General features: G+C 47.7%; 1 pseudogene; it reads left to right on the top strand.

The window, feature by feature from the left end:
• The first annotated feature begins 7,240 nt into the window (after positions 1-7,240).
• Positions 7,241-13,222, top strand: LOC146197927 (uncharacterized; annotated as a pseudogene).
• Positions 13,223-14,135: the final 913 nt, after the last annotated feature.

Genomic DNA, 14,135 nt, shown 5'->3' with positions numbered 1-14,135 from the left:
TGGTGTTGCGCCCTCGGCGAGTGACGATCGACAGAGCTCTCGCTGCCAAGCAGCTGCACCATGCGGCCAGCGGAGCTCTCTTTTAGAAGGCACCGGAAGACTCCCAGGCGACGCGCGTCACTTCCGCCTCCCGCGAAAGCCAGCCAATGAGACGCGGCAAACGCGAGGCGGCAGTTGTTTCCCGCTCTCGCTCTTACGGTCTCTCAGTTGTTCCCTTCCGCCGTCTCCCTCTCGGCTGTCCCGCTAAACGCTCAGAAGCGCGCGCGCGCGCGTGCCAGAGCAACGCAAGAAGCGACGGAGCTCTGACACTTTCGGGATATGTAGGCTGACCCCGGAGTGAGCCTTAATCGCTCATAATGCTCCGCCATCCTATCGGAGTATATTACATGCGCTCGTTGCAGAACTAATGAAACGGCTGCCGCTGATCGAGGATAGGTCGTGTCTAAACCTGCTGCTCTCCCTCCTGACTGACTCTCCGGCAGTGCCACAGGCCGTGCTTTTTTGATTGAAAAACGTTTATTCTCGGTAAGAGAAAGGGAGAGGGAAAATACAGGAAGGTGGTGTCCTCAGTGCAGGACCCTTTGCTTGCACCGCGGTACCTAAAATGCATGTTGGCTTCAAAAAGCAGAACAGCCAGATTATTTCTGCATCGCATTTCATTGCTAACATCTTACTAGTAATAAATATCATGAGACACTCTTTGTGTTTACAGCTGTTTGTTATAACGGGTAGAAAGGATCCAAGAAATGAATTTGTAATGGCCTGTTAGGACTCAGAAGTGGATAACAACGTGCGCGGATCTTACAGCGGCTGTATTCTTCATTCCTCATTGGATGTTCACACTCCTCTAAACACTGCTTGCATATCTCTTTCACATAAATTTTAGATTTTAGAGACTTTACGGGATAAAAAGTAGGAAGTATGATCTCATATTACACAGATTACTAAGCATAATGATCTTAAAGTGAAACAGTGAAAAACTGTAGTGTTTGACTTAAACGCCTGTTACAGGCTTAAGTTATAATCGTTGAGAAACATGACATCGTCCGCGCGTTTTTATTACAACCCATTGCACCAGGGCGTTTAGACAAACCAGTGCTATCAGAACTCGTTCGGGAAAACTCGGCATTAATTCATCGGCGATGTTCATACAGTGCAAGAATAAAGGTTCCTCCGACTGATCCGCCAACACTTTATAAAACGCACCAGCCACTGCCACCCTGTTCAGGAAAACTCATTCAGCTCATCGCCCTACCTGACTCTTTACTGTTGCTGGATATGTTCCCAAGCATTGGAATTAACTGAAACATTAAGGCGTGCCCAAATGACCCTAAAGGATATTGCTACGCACGCGCGAGCACAAACGATGCCTCGCGAGCCTGCCTGCGAAGTGCTAATGCGCACACATGTGTAGCGATCGCAAAATCGCCTGACGTACAGGTATCCCAAGTACTTTGCGCATGTGTTGATTCAGCTCTGTTCACTTTGTATTCAGTGAAACTTTTTGTAGGCCTCACTCTTTCGTAGCATTCGCACATGAGCTGTCAGGAGAGCGGCAGTTACCTGTAAGTTGCACTCTAGCCTTCTAGCTTCCCTTCAAAGTTTCTTGCTTTTACTGCGTCTTTTTCGAGCCTAACGTTCGCCACGACACCTGTTTGCGCTGGCAGGTGTCTTTGCTGCGAACTGCCTGTCGCCTTGCGACCTCGTACCAGTATCCTTGTCGCGGCAGTTCTGCGGCCCGTTATAAGCTGCGTTACCTGCAGTGCAATAGCGCATGCGGCAAAAACAAACCTCTTGGCATGTGGCGGCGATGTTGAGAGAGGAGTCGGCTACAATCGAATGCCTGCTCGTACGCGCTTCTAAACTCATCAGACTACGCCAAGAAAGTCACTCGCCAGCATACAAATTTTGATCACTGTCACCCATACTACCGTACTCCATTTTGGAATATTGACACCTGCCTTTCACACATCCAACAATCACCGCGAATGATCAGTGGGAGGCGCTGTTGCGCAATTCGAAAGCTGATGTAAATTGAGGACGGTCGCCTGTGATGCGAATGCTCTAAGGCAGAAGAGCTTGCGGCCGCCTGATATTCAGCGACTGTCTAAGATATTTCATCTCAGGATTAAAGTTGTTGCCTACGTACTGTAACGCGGCAGTGACTAAGTCATAGGCAACAATCCAACAGACTTCGATTTCACTGAAAATAAGCTCTTTATTAGGCTGTCTTGTGCTGTTAAAACAAGTAACCTACTCGGTGGCGTCGACAGCAGCAATCGCGCTCAGCTATCATTGAATTACAAATGCCCCTTGCAATCGGCAGAGCTCAATTGAAAGTGGCCGCAGAAACATCTAGACAAACCAGCCAAAAGGTACTGGAAAACTCTGAAACATTACGGAAACACTTGTACTTGCCTGCGATCATTCCAGCCCAATCTCGGTGCATCTCGCTCTGCAAAGAAAGCGATAAAGGTGCGTTTCACGATACTGGACACGAACAAAGGGCACACAGTCGGTACGTGCTCCGCAATCACAGTGATGTCGGTGACTGTTTAAAAGCATCGAACAAAGATTTGGATTATTAGTGGCAGTACTCCCCGCATAAATAGTCATCGATTCGATGCTTCCAAAATAAACAGAGAAAGGCAAACAAAAACATTAGAAATGAAAACATCTAGAGTCTTTAGCGCGCGTAATAGGACGATTTCTGGGCGCGCCCAGCGCCGCCGGGATGTGGTCGCGCCGTCGGGGATAACTTCGTATCAACTTGCCCGATTCGTCGAAGGGCCGCCATAAGAGCTTTTCACTCAGTCCGTGATGGGGTGTCCATACTTGGTCGGCCAGACTCTGCGTCGCGTCGGGCATCGGCGCGTTCCTGGTCTTTAAATGCTCTTCCTCTGCACGCACCGAGATTGCCTTCTTTTGTCACATGCGACAGCATCGCGTCGAGCATTGTCGTGAGCTCCCTGTAATAAACAAGCTCGAACGAGGTCGCTTTGGTTCCCTTTCGGGGGAGCGTCAAAGGGTCTCGACTCGGGATAAGCACTTTGCGACGGAATGCTTGTAGCTAGACTTGTAGGCTGCAGAAATGCCAAATTCTTGAAAACGTAAGCTCCATCGGGAAAGGTGGCCGGAAGGGTCAAATTGATCAGCCAGCATAGCGCATGATTATCGTTTAAGACCTTGAATGGACGACCATACAGGTATGGACGAAACTTCGAAGTGGCCCAAATGATCGCGAGGCAACTCTTATCGGTCGTCGAATAATTTTATTCGACTTTTGAGAGGCACTTGCTAGCGTACGCAATGACTTTCTCCTGTCCGTCACTCTTCTGGGCGAATATGGCGCCAGGCCCACACTGCTTGTGTTGGTGTGGTCTCAGCGTTTTCATCGAGTTGACATTCGACAGGAGGCGACTGTAGGAGGCGCTTAAGTCCTTGGAAGGCTTCCGCTTACGGCGCTTCCCATGTAAACGTTACATCAGCTTTTGTATGAAGCGTCAAAGGTTCGGCGATACGCGAGAAGTTCCTCACAAATAGCCGGCAGTACAGGCACAGCCCAAGGAATCGGCGTACAGCATTCTTGTCACCAGGCTTCAAAAACTGCGCAATCTCACCTGTTCTCTGCAGGTCTGGGCGAATTCTGTCCTTGCTTATGATGTGGCCTAGGAACAACAACTTCTCGTGGGCGAAGTGGCACTTCGCTGTATTAAACGTTAGCCCTGATGACTTTATTCCGTCGAGAACTACCCGAAGCCTTTTCAGGTGGTCTTCAATGTTTGCAGAGCAGACAACTACGTCATCTAAATATATCTGACAAATCGGCCACTTCAAGCTTGCAGTGTCGTATCCATATTAGCTTTAACATGGCTGATGCGGAGCAGAGGCCAAATGGCCTCTTGTTGAAAAAAAAAAGGGGGTTTGTTGAAAAGCAATCAATATTTGAATGATTCGCGGCATATCTAATCTCAGGAATAAAGTTGTTGCCTAAAAGTTTAATTGATGAATACTTGCTTGAAAGAAAGAGAGAAAGAAGAAAGGAAAGAATGTAATAGAATAGAGAGAGGGGGAGGAGAAGAGGGAGTTAGTGAGTGAGTATAAAGTATGTAAGCAAATAAGCAAATGAATTTAACGCAACGAAGAAAAGATAAAATGAAACGGAAGGAAGAAAAGGAGATAAATGATCGGTTCGGAGGCAGTGCTTGCTACTCCGTTACCTATATGAAGGGTGAGAAGTTCTCTTTGGATAACTGGATATATCAGCCAGGTAATGTACCTGGAATTCTACTCTGCATGAGAATAAGGAGTACGACAGGACATTTTCAAAACCTCACTCTCACACACACTCGCATACTGACAAATGGGATTTCCGCTGCAGACATTCCAAGTACCGTATTCCTGAGAAACTATACAAAGGCCTTCGTCGTACTCAACGCTGAGCCCGCATTACTGCAGGGTGAATTATATCTTTTACTCGGAAGGCAGCACCCAGCCGGACCGAATTCATTGTTGCATATTCATAGCCTAAACGAGGGTTTAAGAGTCGATGCTGATGCCCACCCTCGACAGCAGAGCGCGGATGTGGCAACAATATGGTTCAGCAGATGTGTTCACAAACATACCAGAGCACGATGAGTAAGCGGAGCAGATTGAATAACAGCGTTACGTTCAAATGCGCCGCGTTTTGACCTCGAAACTGCAGCACTCTTATATACCTGCTACTACCACAATATCATTCACCTTCCTGACTTTGCTGCCCCGGCTACGTTTGCCGTTTGTTTATAATAGACTCACTGGCCCTGAAGGGCCATCGGCTATATTCCCTTCACTTAGCTTACCATGCACACGCCCATATCTTCTTTGTTGTTTTTCTCCTTATCTGAAAGATTGCCGTAACAAATAATTATGCGTCATAGCGATGGGATAGCTGCACACAATCTCCTAATAGGGAGCGAAGCTTGAGCTGAGCTTCTGGTACTGCTCGTACAGGGTCGCTTGTATTCATGTCACAAGCACGTAGCGCAGGCCAGCGTGTCAAAAGGCTCTTCACTGAGGGCAAGGTTGTTTCCTTCGTGAATATTCAAGTACGAACTGTGCACAACTAAATGAAGTAAAATAGCACAGGCTTACTCGTTTGGAGAAATCACTCGGGAGTATCACTTAACAGCTTATACGAGCCGTGCCCAGTGAAGCTATAATTTCCGGCGCAGCACGATGCCGATTTCAGCTTGTATTATTGGGCTGAGTTAATTGTAACAGCTATTTTCGCCCTTAACTTTTTGGTTATTAGTTTCGTTTTGCTTGTTTGTTAAAGTCAAAAGCATATATTATAAAAATAACTAATAAAAGGAGACAAGACTTTAAAGTGCAATGGAGGGAGCTCGCATTATATGTTATATTATATTTTAGCTTCTTCTTTTCTTTTTTTCTTTTCCTCGTGTTGTTGGCGATGTAATTTCAGTAGCGCAAAGAAGCTCGGACAAAGAGGGACATGACTAAAGGGATTTTGGTCTGCCCGCCATGAAGTCCCCCCCTTCCCCCCATTATTTTTTGTTTTTGCAGGAATTTCACCCCACAGAAGCCATGCACCTGGTGGGAGAAAATCTTTCATCCAGTCTAAAATGGTCCCACGATTATGAGACTCGAAACTTACTCTCAAATTTTATCACTGCGTCAAAAAATCTCCGTCGTTCTGTATCCTCAAACCTCATTTCTCTGATATTTCGATAAAGCGAAATGTCGCACAAGATCTGGATATTCAAAGGCAGTTTAGTTCATGGAGCTATTAAATCCTCACATTTCTTTTTCTCGATAGCAAACAACATATAAGTATATGGGCCGCACTTATAATCATCAGAAGGGGCTATAGTCACTTTGCGTGAGATAATACTTGCATGCACGTCATATCCCTCACGTGGGAGCTCTTTCGGCGTTCTCTTATCATAACACTGAAGAACCCTCGGTGCCAAGCATCCAGAGTACCTAGCACTCCACGGAGCTCGCCACCTTTCGGTCTAAACGCCCGGAACAACTGTGTCACTAGAATATGTAAAGAACAAGTGCCAGCGCTCCGGCTGTGTGTTTGGACAGCATTATTGTCCAGGAAGATCGCCGCGTCAGCATATGTTCCTTTTGCGCTATTGCGCTAACTAGGTTGGCGTGAAGTCGACCTACTCCCGCTAAACCATTAGAAAAGCCCACCCTAATATGGCAAAAAGCAAGGCGCCCGTGTGCTGTGCGTGCTCGTTAAAGAACCCCAGGTGGTCGAAATTTCCGGAGCCCTCCACTACGGCGTCTCTCATAGCCTGAGTCGCTTTGGGACGTTAAACCCCACAAGCCACAAACCACAGACATGTCTCCCGATGTCAGGATAGGAGCATAAACGACACTACTTTATGGCGCACGCTTCAATTAGAAACTATTACAGTGAGGATACTATTTCAGTGCAATACGCTAAAACGACGCGATGACCGAAAAAAAAATAATTCTGATCGAACGATTTTAAACTGATTTCAGGATATTCAAGTTTAGACTGATGAGTATCCCCGACTGAAGGTGTATATTTTAACTTAGGGGAAGCAAAAGTGAGATAAGTTAATGTTTTGACCGAGGCATCATAGCTGAGGGTTCGCCAGAATCCTTACTGGCCGGGGGCAAGCCTTGCGGCTGAAGAAAACAGACTTTCCAAGTAGAAAAAAAAATGAAAAATGCCTCGTTTCAGTGCTCCAACACTTCCGCGCGAGCAACGCGAACTCGTTCACCTTTTGTATTTTGTAAATAATGTACAAAGCTCCCCCTGTCCTTTCTTCATATCGCTCCACTCTATACTTCCTCTGGCTATCATCTCCATATCCCCTTTTCTTTCCTGCCGGCCACCGCGCTCAGGTGCTTCAGATTTTTTAGATATCAGTTGCCGCGGCGGGCAACACTTTTATTTTTGATTGTCTAATAACAATAAACCACTACCACTACCACCTCGTTTCGGGACCCCTACGGGTTCCTTGATCACAATAAAAAAAAATGTGCGCAATGGGCCGCCTTTTATGAGCGCCCTTCATAATGTAGTGAGAGTGTCCAGATATCGCATAGATAGCCCTTCGTCCGGTTAATACCGGGGCAGGGGAGAGTCGTCCGTTTCCGCGTTGGAAACTGTAAGGGCGTTCCGTTTGTTAGCGCAGGACATTTTTGGCGCTACCGCCCCGAAAGGAACAGAAGGCTTCCGAACATTCTGAAAGCGATGATTCCCCGTGCCCGCATCCAGCACCGGGGCTGGGCCCATTCCTCTCCTTGTGTCCTTGACAAGGCTGAGCGCACCCCCGGGTGCTAGAAAAATTGAACGGCCACCGGGAGAAGCGCGCAGGCTAGCGCGAGTCGCGGATGCTTCTCTCTCTCTCTCACTCTCTCAGCTCTTCGTTAACTTCTAGAGAATTCCAGATAAGCTTTTTTGTTTCCGGGTCAGGCCTGGATGGAGGAATAGGGCAGGCCACGGCTTTGGACGAGTCGTGATAAGAGAGCTGTAAGCTCAATATTTATGTATTGAGCCAACTTATAGAACTGAGCACTAAGCCTAGTTCAGTTTTGTAGCTGTGAAGTCATTGTTACTTGTACATATGTATTGTTTTCAGTGTTATACAAAATTTGGCTCTTCTATTTCTCCGTGTCGCAACTGCCGTCGTCTGCGTGTAAATTTTCGTAATCCGCCAAATCGACGCGCACATTCCTTAAAAGTACACGTTAAGGCGCCTTTAACACTAATTTTTCATTCCGCGAATTGTTTTTGTGCGTAATACTACTAATCGCCATCGCGGATTACGCCGTCTGTCCGAAACGAGACTCTCCGTGAACTTCAAGTAATACTCTTGCTTGGGCGAGTTGGTTCATCTTTGAAAGGTTACGACATGTACGGAGCGCAACTTCATTTCTGTTTTCTTTTTACTTGTTTTTTATTTCCTTGACACTGCTTTTGCTAAGAAATGTTATATGTTCATCGTTCACTTTATGCTTCATCTTCCCTTTTATCCGTGTCGTGGCCTTTTCTTGTATTTGATTACTGTATATCGAAGGATATCAGTTTTACACGTTTGCTACCTGGCGGAACACTTGGCGGCGGGATGCTACGTGGGCAGTGCGTTTATTTTTCTTTTTATTTTTCTTGTGTTTGCTCAGTGCCGATATAAATGTATCGGCTTTTTCAAAATTAAAACCAGTTGGAAGTTGCGCTCCGTACATGTCGTATATGTGCCTTTTTTGTGTCCCGTCTTCTTTGCGCAAGTATACGTAACCTTTCCGTGAACTTGAAGCTCGAAAGCGAAGGCTGTGACGCGGCTTAGCCAATGAGAAGGCGGAGCGGCCACACACCTGTAGCGAATGAAGGAGTAGCGCGTATCACACTTGCAGCAGTCGCTGCCGTCCCCGAACGGGAGGATATCTTTGCAGATCCTGGGCGCGCAATCACGTGACACTAAGTGAAGTAGAGTCTACGTTGCTCTTGCGTGTCCTGTCGATGCTTTTTTTTTTTTAGTTTTCATTTTACTGGAGGGAGTGAGAGGGTGACTGCAAGATGTCTCTCAAGACAAGTCCAATACGCGGGAAACTCTATGGTGCGGGAAGGTTGAAAGGAGGCGCTAGGCCGTCGGAGCGCGGCTCCGAGCTGGAGGTTGGTTGGTTGGTTCATAGGAAGGGAAAGGCGCAGTATCTGTCACACTTGCTCTGTGGACACCTGAACCGCGCCGTAAGGGAAGGGATGAAGGTGGGAGTGAAAGTGGATAGAGAGAAAGGGGGTCGTAGTGGAGGGCTACGGAGTAATTTCGACCACCTGGGGATCTTTAACGTACGCTGACATCGCACAGCACACGGACGCCACTTCGTTTCGCCTCCATCAAAACGCAGCCGCCGAGGCCGGGATTCGATCCCGGGAACTCCGGCACAGTAGTCGGGCGTCTTACCACTGCACCACCCCGGCGGGCTCCGAGCTGGAGGAGAAGAAGCATCTAGCCATCAAGCAAGCAAAGCACACAGCACGCACGCTTTCTTCTTTTCTTCTTTCCTATGAATGCGGAAAGAATCGGTAGGCACGCTAGCCAACGAAAACCGCGCGGTTTCGAACAAGTGACGGCTTGGAGCTGCCCTCGGCAAAGCACAAACAGTATGCACGCTTCCTTCATTTCTTTTTTTTTTTCCCCTAGCAGTGAGGTATGCGCTGTTTTGCTGTCCGTCCTGGCCTTGCAGTGAAGATGCACCGGCTGCCAGCCTCGAGACGGAGTCTGCTCCGGTAATCGGCACAAGTGGCTCCGTTTGCCGCAGCCCTAGCTTACAATGTGCCGCACTGACACAATTTTTTCCTCCTCGTGAACAAATTTTCATGCCTTTTATTTTGGTCGTTCCCCAGCTAAATGAATATATGTAACAATTTAAGCTTTTTTGTTTTTTTTTGCTGCCCGGAATAAACCGGTGTTTTGCCCCTATGCAGGGTTTTACTAGTCGGATGCCTCATGAACCCAGTTCTATAAGGCATAGCCTTCAATTCACAGAAATACTGTCGATATGAATGCCAATCAATAAACTTAACGAAAATAGATTATAAACTTTCGGGTTTGACCTTTAGGAGCGACACAGTACTTATAAAGAACGCCGTAGAGAAGGATCACAAATTTATACCCGCTTTTGCAACGACATCGCTCTGCCTGGAGGCATTCTCGCCTTTCACCCTCATGACAATGCAACCGGCACAGCATCAATATTAACCGAGATTTCGTAACCAGCAGCTTCGCGACAAAGCCACAGTCATCCTGGTGGGCTAACATAACAATCGTTCCGTTGTGGTAATTACAAATTTTCTGCAGAAAATACATCCTTCGCATTTAGTGTATGAGCACGTAGCGCATCAGCGGGTCGTCTTTACGCGCAAGACGTCTAATTCATCTTGATATAAAACAGGACAGATTGTAGCACAGATCTGCGCTGTAGTCAAGAGGCATAGCGATGAACTCAGAGAGATTCGCAAATGCGGTTGTGGTCCGATCTTCATCTGCCATCGGGACCTGCCAATAACCAGAGCGCAAGTCGAGTGACGAAGAAAGCTCTGCACCTTGGAGGCAGTCCGGAGATAAATGCGGGGCAGATGGCAGACTTTCTCGTGATCTTATTAATACAGCGGTAATCGACGCAAAATGGAACGGAACCATCCGTCTTCTTCACGAGTACTACCGGTGAGGCTTATGGTCTGTCGGCGGGCAGAATAACTCCACTTTGGAATATTTTGTTACCTTGTTCTTCAATAACTTGGCGTTCGGTTGCGGAAACACGATATGGACGCTGACACAAAGGAGTACGGGCAGCATTGTCAATGTGGTTTTCGACAGTTGGTAGCAATCCAAGGAGGAGCGGAATTCTTCAAGGAGCGCAAGAAGCTGGTTGTGCTGAGGTAAAGGAAGAGGGGCATCAATAGAGCGAAGAAAGAGATCCGGTGACAACGGGGCGGACGCAGTTATATGTGGGCTGCGCGCGTTTATGTCAAGCGGCGGTGATCCTCCGGCGCCGTCAGTGTTGAAAACAGAACTGAAGAGCTGCACGATCTGATGCATTCTCTGCGGCGCAAAGCGTGAATATGTTTGAAAATGAATTCGGGCCCATAATGATGTGAGGCCGGCAGATATGGTGAGCAGGGCGAAAGGCAGGGGCCGACAGTGGCGGCGAAGAAAAATATCGGACGGTGGGAAGACGACGTTTGCATCGCGGACAGAGTCACAGGAGAGAGGCACAATCACAGATGGGAACGCGGGAACATCGGTACTATCGATGACAATAACTTTGGCAGAAACAGAGGCATCAGAAACATCAGCGTCCGGCACAAGATTGGGCAGCGCAAAGAGCGCTAGTTGAGCCCAAGCACAATTTATGATCGCGTCCTAAAGCGATAGGAATTCCCAGCCAAAGATGGCCGCATGTCAACATGACGACGAAACGATGAACTCGATTGTATAAAAATGTCTTGAATGAGTACTTTGGAGGCACACGCAGCTGACTGCTGAATGAGGTGCGGACTCGTAGCTCTTAACGACAGGTCATAAAGGGGCGTTTTCACTTTCCTAAAAGAGCGGCAAAGCGCTGCATCCATCACAGATACTGCAGCACCGGTGTCGACAAGGGCCATCATAGTTACATTGTCTACGCAAACTCCAATCAAATTCGCTGCAGATAACCAAGGCCTACGCAGATTTCGCATCAGGAACTGCGGCATCTAGTTTTCCCCTTCGGTTGCCGAGGGTAGACGTCACATCGGAGATATGAAACGCCGACGGGACAAAGGTGAACAGCGACTAGAGGAGATGCGCTCAGGAGACAGTGGATGGCTTTCAGACGGCTCAGCAGGAGGAGAGTACTGGCGGTGGTTCTAGTAGCCGGAAACGCCGGAAAGCGGACGAGGGGCGCATGAGTCATGCATCGACGACAATTCTGCACCACATGATCCGACAAACCGCTCTTCCAAAAAGAAAACGAAACGATCGGCATTGCCTGGGGAAGGCTTTCTCGAACTGCTTTTTGGTCCGCACAAACACAGTAATGAAGGCGAATACGCTAATGTTTTTGTTGCTTTGTGGCTGTTCCTTGCTACATTAAGCCACACCCCTGAGCAGCAAGAACTCCTCTCGTTTTGTTCGTGTTTCAACAAATATTTTTCTCTCATGAGAGGATTCTTAAAGACTGGACTTTGTGAAGTGAAACTCTGTTCCATAATTAGATAATCTATAGTGAAATGGTCATGTCTTCATTTAAAGGAAAATCAGCCACTTATAAAGCGCGGGATTGACGGGCTTGGCTACGTGCCTTAAAGCAAAACTTGGAAGAGCGATTGAAGGCTGCGGAAACGTTCTGCGACAACAAGCGGTAAACATTACTTGTATTAAAGAGTTCATGAGTTCACTCCCAGTGGGAGTCGTGCATCTTGCAGTTGATCGTAGTCATCTCTAACTGAAACTGCACTTTAAATTTCACTCCTCAGCACTGCCGCAGAAAAGTAATCGACTCTTGCTCGAGAGCCTGCGACTCAACATGGCTCGACGGAAAATATGTTTTTTTTTTTTCTCCTGCTCTCTGCTGGCCTTGTGTATTTTCGGATGCATGTTTTTCGGAATCGGATTGACCTTAATGATCTCTCTTATCTCCTTCGGTATGCTCCCCGTGCTATTTATTTATGTGCAAGCATCTCTCATGCCCAGTATATTCAGCGTGTTCCTTCCCGTTTGCGTCTGCATAAGTCTTATTTTCTTCGCGAGAAGGTGGACCTCGATGTGCTCTTGCACTGTGTTGCTTATGTCCAGTTTAGATAATTTTTTCGTCCTGGTGTTGACCGGTAGTCCAAGAGCGCATTTGTAGACCACATACAAAGGGCAATACGGAGCGGTAGCCAGCGTGGTTGATCACCAGCTTAGGGAAAACAACTGCGCCTCGATCAAGGGCAACAACATTCTCGAGGCTGAGGAAGCGGTAATCGCTCTCGCTATCGCCCACCAGGGCGAGGAGGCTACTACACAAATAATTACGAACTCTCAAGAAGCAAGCAGAAGGTATAGCAGCGGACTCATATCCGCTGTGGCTATCCGCATACTCAAAGCAAGAAAAATCCCCTTTTCGAGATGCTTCATAGCGTGAACACCAGGCCATAAGACTGACAAAGGTAACCAACGTGCCGACGCCAATGCCCGAGCGTACGCCAACCGAGAGGCGCACAACGACGGGGAACTGGACGCAGTCACTAGACGCTATGCATGGAGCCTTCCTTGAACATCAAAGAGCCTTAAGGAGGATCTGCTCACCTCCTCACAAAGGCCTTAATAGAGAGCAGTAGGTTGCCTGAAAAACAATTCGGCAGACTAACACATACCCCAACCTGAGTATACTCAGTAAAATCCATCCCACAACATATGAGAATAAATGCCCACTATGCGGGGAACCCCCTACACTCTACCACGTTACATGGGCGTGTCAAAAAATACTGTTAGCGCCAATAAACACCACACCAACACCGGAGCAGCGGGAGGATGCGCTGTCCTGCTTGACGCCTGATGACCAGCTCAAGCTGATCGACAGAGCGCGCAAGACGGCAAAGGCCACTGGGGTCCTGGACTCCACCCACACCGAGATAATTCCCTTTGTCCAAATAAAGTTTTCAATTCATTCATTCAACATGGCTTTTCGTTTTTCGGCGTTCGCTCTCTGAGTAAGTGTGAGGCAAAATATGAGATCACTAGAAGTGGAATATATACCCTTCATGAAGCATATTGCCTTGCAGAAAAGGGAAATTCTGTTACGTATTTCGATCACTCTTGCAGGTGGTCAAAATATGTTCTTGAACAAAAGAAATGCGTGACTATCCTTTCGAAGCAGTGCCAAGCGCTCTTCATATCCGAAGACACTTCAGAATATAATGAATGTTCAAATACGGGAGTGAGTGCGTGCGTCACTATGTGGAAAGGTATAGACGACACGACCTTTCGCATAATAGGCGCGCAGCGCAGCCTAGTGGCGGGATATATGAGAGCGCCTTTGAGCTCGGCCGAGATCAAGAAGCGCTACTCACAAAGGCGGAAGCAGAAGGCGCGTGTTATTTGCATACTCAGCACACGTGCGGAAGAGCGGCCTGAAAGCGAGGTGCGGCGTTTTCATAACATAGTGCATGTAAGTGCATGGACCTGCCTATGGAGGGTACGAAAGAAAAGTTCCCCGAATGTGCGCGAGCGGAGGCGTCCGTTCTTGAGCTCTGCTACTCTATTTGTGGAACGTCTGCCCGGCGACCCTCCTCCACCGCTCCCCTCCCCCTCAATTTCTGTATTACGCACTCCTGTGAGCGTTTTCCCATTTCTTCCTTTTTTGTGTAACTTTTTACTGAACAATTCTTTCAGAAGAGCGAGGCGGGCAAATACATTTGAACAAAGGTGACAGCTGCGCTTCTCCTACTTGTGCTAATAAATTCAGTCTGAGATTTTAGTGCGAAAGCAATCATACGATCGTCAAAGCCGAGCAACGCTATCGTTTGCGCCTGGTCGGCCACGAAATCGTGAAATCAAAGGCCGTATGTCCTCGAGCGTGTAATTGAAACGGTCCTTTCTCAATTATCATCGTTCTTAGCCAAA

Source organism: Amblyomma maculatum, chromosome 2 (assembly GCF_055883805.1).
Source record: "Amblyomma maculatum isolate TAMU_Amacu chromosome 2, ASM5588380v1, whole genome shotgun sequence".
In the NCBI taxonomy this organism is placed as follows: domain Eukaryota; kingdom Metazoa; phylum Arthropoda; class Arachnida; order Ixodida; family Ixodidae; genus Amblyomma; species Amblyomma maculatum.
The sequence above is the reverse complement of the archived record's forward strand: the minus strand, read 5'-3'. Positions and strand labels throughout refer to the sequence as shown.